The sequence below is a fragment of the Temnothorax nylanderi genome, unplaced genomic scaffold (assembly GCF_030848795.1).
Source record: "Temnothorax nylanderi isolate EJ_2023f unplaced genomic scaffold, tnyl_v1.0 TNYL_tig0600_pilon, whole genome shotgun sequence".
NCBI classification, from domain to species: Eukaryota; Metazoa; Arthropoda; class Insecta; order Hymenoptera; family Formicidae; genus Temnothorax; species Temnothorax nylanderi.
Genome location: NW_027249662.1, coordinates 56,776 through 65,024, shown reverse-complemented (window position 1 = coordinate 65,024; position 8,249 = coordinate 56,776). Strand labels below are relative to the sequence as shown.

Here is an 8,249-nt window from a genome sequence, read left to right as displayed (position 1 = left end):
TGTCGAATGTGCGGGACCTCGGTACCTACCGGTTAAATGACAGTGATCGCGTACCCGCGTGTCGTCTGGCGCGAACGGTTTCTCGCACACGTGACATTGCGTCGCACTGTTAAATTTTTTCCACTCGTCTCGCGTGAAATCCGCCATGGGTACATTGTCGGACAAGATGTTCTTTACGCGATGCGCCAATCCTTTGAGTTCCTCGGCGAACCACGCGACGCAGTCATTATCGCGACGAAATCGATACGCGAATAATGATTCGTCGTACGAGCACCGTACGTAATACCCGACGCTAAATACCTCATGGTGTTGGTATATGCCGGACGTTTCTGGATCCGCTTCCGTCTTTTTCAGGGCGCACTCGAGGTCCGCGTACACAATGAATGGGACTCGTTCTTTCCTGTCGTAGTTATTGAATTGCAGCCACTTGTCGTTATCACTCGGTAACTTGATCGCGCAGTCGTTCATCTCCTGACAGTCGATGGTGTGGGCTTCCAATTTCTCGCTGGAGCTGAAGTAGTGCAAACATTTGTAAATAATAAAATTTTTTATATCTTTTACGTAAAAATTATTTTTATTATTTATTAAGATGTATACTCACCGATCGCAAAAGTATTTCCTACCATGATGCCTGCTCAATTGCGAGCTCACGAGGCGGGATAGATTTTTTATCCATGCGAAATGTCCCACGTTGTCGTCTCGCGGGTCCTGCATGTACAGCAGATTTACGTGCTTTTCTCTCTTCCGGTCGGTAAGCCGTATCGGGAGAACGTTTGGCGTCTTCTCTCCCTCGACAGTATATACGTTGATCGACGCGTTGTTGTGATTTTCAAAATTTTTAATTTGACTCAAAGTCATTGGAAACTCAATATCTTTTAAATTTAATACTTTTGTGTAATGAGGGTACAAGGATTTCCGATATGTATGATCCTTGACGGGATACAGCGCGGCGACTACTGACCACGCGAAGCACGCATTGTCCGTTGATTGCACGTTGATTACCGCTTTCTTTGATTTAATTTCTTGCGATAAATCGATGTAACACCCCGCGCGCAATGGATTGTATTTGTTCACATTCACCGTTAAATTGAGTATACGCGACAACACGCCCATCCGCTATCACGTTTCTGGAATTCATCCAGCAATGCTAAAGTGGGCTCGATAACGTGCAACTCATACCACTCGCGCAGATCGGACATACGAAAGAGTTCACGGTTTCTCGTAGCGATACTTTTATTTGCATGTTTGTCACCCGCAACAAACTCGCCGTTGAACATTGTGTTTATCTTTACACTGTTATGTTGTTGTATGGCGTTCCGCACATGATTGAATACAATGTCTCTCGCATCCTTGAGAAATTTTCGCGGTTCAATGTGATCGGTATTAATTACCGCACCAGTCAATATGCGACTTTCGAAAGCCGTATCTATCTCGCGCCATCTGAGTCCTGTCTCACTCGCACTGTATCCGGCACCCACAGGCACGAAACGTTGACGTACCGAATCTTTTATACTTTCGATTCTCGCGATTTGAGCCACCAACGACTGTCGATTGCCGATTGATAATACATCGCCGTTTAATCGAGGCCGTTTATTTCGGCTTTCTTCTTCCAACACTTCAATAAATTGGTTGCATCGTTGCTCCCACGCGGCAAAATCTTCGATCGAATTCAGTCGATCGGATTGCTCCTGCAACTCTTGCTCCATGTTCTCAAAGATTCCAAAGATTCCAAAGACTGCTCGCTCGCTCGCTCGCTCGCTCGATTGCTTGAGAATACTATAATTTTAACACTATTTTCCATCGTTTTATACCTTTCTTCTATCGCTTTTTCTCTTTTCTTAATCATTTCTTCTTCTTCTACTTTTACGTCACAGAAATGCGACATTCCTTAGACCCTTTGGGTACCAGTTGTAAGCTATTTGCTTATCTCGAACTCTTCAAAGAATGTGACAATTGTAGGTCATAAATTATAGCTACCTGCCATCGACGCTCAATTCTATAACATTTGTATGGCTCTTTCATGAATAATTTTTGGCCGGGTATACCTCCACGGGGAAAAAACAAAGAATTTGTTCGTCCCTGTTTTTTACCATCATTTTAAGAAATATCCCCACCAATCAAAGTATATCTACACATCAGGTGAACCAAATCTAAAAAATCTTGGATACTTGCTCTCGTGCATTCGTGCGTAAAGGTCTCGTGCTGCGTGTGTACTTGGTGCGAAACACTATCGTGTCTTTGATATTTTTGTGTCATCAAGTTCATTTTTATAATATAATACATTAAAATGGCTGATCATTTTGACGACATTGTGGCTGATGGAGAAGAAGAACACGCGCTGCCGGGTGAAGAAGAAGAAGAACACGCGCTGTCAAACGACAGCGCGTACGAAAGTGCGGATAGTGATGATGACTGCAGAGAAGTCGTTTTTAGAGCCCTGTATCGTCCCGAAATTTTGGCGCGGAATGGGCGCACAAAGTATTGCGCCATTTATTTATATTATACAGCCGGTTCGGGTTCAGGACACAAGGATTGTGCTTTATGCATGAATTCATACGCGGACGCTGAAGCCGATCCAGTATATGTCGTTCGAAGGCATATAAGCAGAGCATTCAACGCAATACGCCATCGTACCTGCGGAAATTGCAGACAGCCGCTGTATACAATATATCCATGCAATATATATCCTATTTGCACGAAATAGGATATATGTTGCATGGAAACGTGAAGCCTGATGAAATATCAACGTAAGTATTACTTTTTAAAATTATTATTATTTTTTTTTTTAAATAAACCATTAATCTATTTTATTTTTCTACAGTTTCAGAAGGCTGGTGGATCGTGGGAGTTATAAAAAATTATAACCTAATTTAATTAATTTAATTATTTATAACCTATAAATTAATATATTTAATTAATGATGCAAACACGCCGTCATCCCCCTCCACGCCAATAACGTCATCCCCCTCCATGCCAATGACGTCATCCCCCCTCCATGCCGATGACGTCATCCCCCCTCCACAAAGTAATCCAGAACGCCCATAGTATACCTACTAAAGTCATTGGAAACTCAATGCCTTGTAAATTTAATACCGTTGTGTAATGTGGGTACGAGGATTCCCGATATGTATGGTCCTTGACAGGATACAGTGCGGCGACCACTGACCACGCGAAACACGCATTGTCCATCGATTGCACGTTGATCACCGCTTTTTTTGATTTAATTTCTTGCGGTAAATTGATGTAACATCCCGCGCGCAAAGGATTGTATTTGTTCACGTTCACTGTCAAATTGAGTATACGCGACAACACACACCCCCACCCACTGTCGCGTTCTTGAAATTCCTGTAGGGATGATAAAGTAGGCTCGATAACGTGTCGCTTGTACCACTCGTACAAATCGGACGCACGAAAGAGTTTACAGTTTCTCGTGTTGACACTTTTGTTCGCACGTTTGTCACCCGTCACAAACTCGCCGTTGAACACAATGACGTGCCGCACACGATCGAGCACGATGTCTCTAGCATCTTCGAGAAATTGTCGCGGTTCGAAGTGATTGATATTTATCACCGCTCCGGTCAATACACGACTTTCGAACGCGGTATCGATCTCTCGCCAAACGAGTCTTTCCGCGTTATCGTCGTCACTACTAGTGCCCGCCGCGTACTCACCGCCGATATGTACGAACCGTCTCTGTAATAGAGTCTTCGCACCTTCGAGTCGCGCGATTCTTGCCACTAAAGATTGTCTGTGTCCCGGATTGTCTGTTTCGCGGATTAAGAGCCGCGGACGTTTGGAACGACATTCTTCTTCGAGCTGCTCAATAAACTCCTCGCATCGCTGTGCCCATACAAAATATTCGCTCAAAGTAGCGATTTGGTCGAATCGTTCCAACAGGTCGCGTTCGGTTTGCTCGAATTGCTCCATGTTTTTATACTGTCTTGTTTCACGCACTATTTTTTAGATCACGTCACATTCTTCGATGGAGCACTTGCACGTAACTCGATCACACGCTGAACAATATCGTTTGCAATGTTGAACGCAATAGTGCGTAAGCATGAAACGATGAAGACTGAAGAATGGGATACCAAAGTCCCAATTCTTACTAAATTCATAAAATTCACGTACAGCAGTTCTATGAAGCATCAATGAACGGATACGATTATTGATACGGTCAGGGTACATATACCTACGTACCGAATTGTTAATCACTGTCAATTCAACGTACTAGGTGCGCAACTAAGTTTCCGGGTTTTTTTGATCAATAAAAAATGGAAAATTTCAAGAGAAATACAAAAAATGGTTTATTCAAAGTATCGTCCCTCGCTAGCTATACATTTTCGCCATCTCTCTGGCAATACATGAATACCGCGACAATAAAACGACGCGTCTTTGGACCGAAACCATTCATCCAACCAATTTTGCACTTCTTCGAAATTGGTCAAGTGTAGCCCAGCCAAGCCATGCGCCATCGACCGGAACAAGTGATAATCGGAAGGCGCCAGGTCTAGCGAATACGGCGGGTGCGGTAGCAGATCCCATTTCAGCGTTTTGATGGTGTCCTGGACGATGGAACTGCGATGGCACGGAGCGTTGTCGTGCTGCAATATCACTCGTTCGTGTCTCGTGTCTCATTCTGGCCGTTTTTCGAGCAATGTATGGTTTAAATTGATCAGTTGTTGTCGGTAGCGATGCCCATTGACAGTTTCGCCCGGTTTCAGCAGCTCATAGTACACGATTCCTTTCTGGTCCAACCAAACGCAGAGCATTGTCTTCTTTCCAAAACGATTTGGCCGTGCCGTCGATGTTGATTCTTCACCAGGTAAAAGCCACGATTTTTTGCGTTTGGGATTCTCTAAATATATCCACTTCTCATCGCCAGTAACAATTCGATGAAGAAAACTCTTTCTTTCATGCCGCAAAAGCAAAATTTCGGAAGTGGCTCTTCGATTTTCCATCTGTCTCTCAGTCAACTCATGCGGCACCCATTTTCCTTCCTTTTGAATTTTTCCCATGGCATGTAAACGTTTGGAAATACCTTGGTGAGTCATGTTTAATGCCTCCGCAAGTTGATCTTGTGTTTGCGTATCATCTTCATCCAATAACGCTTGCAGATCGGCGTCCTCAATTGTTTTTGGTCTTCCGGAGCGCTCCTTGTCCTCAGTGTCGAAATCGCCACTTCTGAAGCGTTTAAACCAATCTTCACAGGTAGTTTTCGATGGTGCATGTTCGCCGTAGGCCTCCTCAAGCAAACGACGTGCTTCAGCTGCATTTTTTTTTAAGTTAAAGCAGAAAAGCAAAGCTTCCCGAAAATGCTGTTTATTTGGCACAAAACTCGACATCTCCGTTGTTAAAAAAAATATTTTTGCGTTGCGATATGTGTTTATATAACGACTGGTTATTGTTAACAGATGTCCAAGCTATAACTTTAGACAACTTCAGACATGTAAGTCGAGTACATGTGTTATTGGTGCCATCTATGTGTGAAACCCGGAAACTTAGTTGCGCACCTAGTATTTCCCAATACCTGCATGAATCTTAATGTATGTTGCTTCACAATTATGGAGCTTTTTATAAATTTTAGACGCCCAATAGCGATAGTCAACAATAGGCTTAATATAATACGGCACAACGTCAACACGGCGAGCTGCACGTGATTCTTCCTCGCTAACGCACTCGTCCCGCAACCGTCGATACACTTTTCGTTTCGCGTTAGATCTCCAGTTATAAGGAAGATCGTCGTTAATAACGACTCCTTGTCTAACGATGCGGTGACCGGTTCCACGTATACCTAGTTCGCGATCGCGAAGAAACTGTACCGGTGATATTAGTCGCACATCCCTCAATTTTACTCCTTGTTGTTCTTCACGCAAAGCATCGGTGACATCTCCCATTATATACTCATCCTCAGAGTCTGGTAACTCTGAGCTCTCGTCACTTGTTCCTTCCATGTTGCGCACATAATCAGTACAAAATTACTTTTTCAAAATAGGTAAAAAAAAGGCGCCAAGTACACGCGTGGTTGTTACCTCGAAAAAAACCAAGTGGTAGTATCATTAATTTTAAATTAAAAAATAAATCAAATCTATTCTAACCTAGGTGGTAGTAGCTTTAATTTTTCTTAACAAAATTATTATATTACAAAATTGTTACTTTATTCAATCCAAGTGATATCTACCTCAAAAAAACTTAAATAACAAGTGGTATCTATTTAAAAAAAATATGTGAAATCTTTTAATACTGCGCCAATTACAAAGAGAGAATATATATATAGGTATATGTATATATACATATATACCTTAACAAAATTATTATTATATCACAAAATTGCGTACCAAACTCAATCCAAGTGATACGTACCAACCTAAGTGGTAGTAGCCTTATTTCTCCTTAACAAAATTATATCACAAAATTGCGTTACCAAACTCAACCTAAGTGATATGTTATTTCAAAAAAATATATGAAATCTTTAAATTACGCCAACTACAAAGAGTATATATATATTGCTTTGAAAAATAATTGTAGTGCAACTACTCTTAAAAAATAAAACAAAATTGTGTTACCTAACTTAACCCAAGTGGTATGTATCTTTGTATTCCTAATAAGGGTCTTTCTATCAACCCAAGTGGTAGTAGTTTTAATTCTTCTTGATAAAATTATAATATTACAAAGAATCATTTTAATCACAAAAAATTAAAGAGGTAACATTATAAAATAAAAATATTTAATTAAAATAAAATAAATAAATTTTTCTTGTAAAAAACTTGGCGCTGCTTTTTTAAGGTGTATCCAGACAAACTTGCATAGGTGCATAAGCATATGCATAAAGAGATGGATTGGTCTATTTCCTTTTGCACATATATATAAACTAATCAATTTCTTACGCTTATGTTTATGCGCTATGCAAATTTGTCTGGATTGACTTTAAAAAAGCAGCGCCAAGTTTTTTACAAGAAAAATTTATTTATTTTATTTTAATTAAATATTTTTATTTTATAATGTTACCTCTTTAATTTTTTGTGATTAAAATGATTCTTTGTAATATTATAATTTTATCAAGAAAAATTAAAACTACTACCACTTGGGTTGATAGAAAGACCCTTATTAGGAATACAAAGATACATACCACTTGGGTTAAGTTAGGTAACACAATTTTGTTTTATTTTTTAAGAGTAGTTGCACTACAATTATTTTTCAAAGCAATATATATATTCTCTTTGTAGTTGGCGTAATTTAAAGATTTCATATATTTTTTTGAAATAACATATCACTTAGGTTGAGTTAGGTGACGCAATTTTGTGATATAATTTTGTTAAGGAGAAATAAGGCTACTACCACTTAGGTTGGTACGTATCACTTGGATTGAGTTTGGTACGCAATTTTGTGATATAATAATAATAATTTTGTTAAGGTATATATGTATATATATACCTATATATATATATTCTCTCTTTGTAATTGGCGCAGTATTAAAAGATTTCACATATTTTTTTTAAATAGATACCACTTGTTATTTAAGTTTTTTTGAGGTAGATATCACTTGGATTGAATAAAGTAATAATTTTGTAATATAATAATTTTGTTAAGAAAAATTAAAGCTACTACCACCTAAGTTAGAATAGATTTTATTTATTTTTTAATTTAAAATTAATGATACTACCACTTGATTTTTTTCGAGGTAACAACCACGCGTGTACTTGGCGCCTTTTTTACCTTTTTTGAAAAAGGTAATTTTGTACTGATATCATGCATTTTGTAGTGTTACGCATCCTCTTCTAACTAGTCTTATAAAGAGTATATCTTACAAACAGTATGTACAGATTGTAAAGCTAAAGGTGTTACAGACTATTATTTCTAAGAAAGTAGATTTTTTTAAATAACATGTAGACATGATACAAATAAAACAAATTTATTCTTTATGTTTTTTGTACTTTTAAGTACTCTGCATTTAAAAATAATTTACATTATTTTCATCCATTTGTATCATGTCTATTTGTTATTTTAAAAAATTTGGCAATTATACCGTTCAATAAAGCAAAGTTTCAGCTTTAAGAATCTGTTTTTTGAATTGCAATACGATGATTTTTAAGGAAGTTATGAGCAATCAAAGTCAAAATGCTCATTTCTTATTCAATCCACGATAAAAACTTTCAAAAGTAGATATTTCAAGCTTTAAAATCCTTTTTTTAAATTTAAATTTTGTTCATTTTTAACAAAGTTACAGCTGCTTGAATTTTGCCTATTTTTAA

General features: G+C 38.6%; 1 pseudogene; it reads right to left on the bottom strand.

The window, feature by feature from the left end:
- Nucleotides 1-306: 306 nt before the first annotated feature.
- On the bottom strand, nucleotides 307-2,181 carry LOC139784243 (uncharacterized; annotated as a pseudogene).
- Between the last annotated feature and the right edge of the window lie 6,068 nt (nucleotides 2,182-8,249).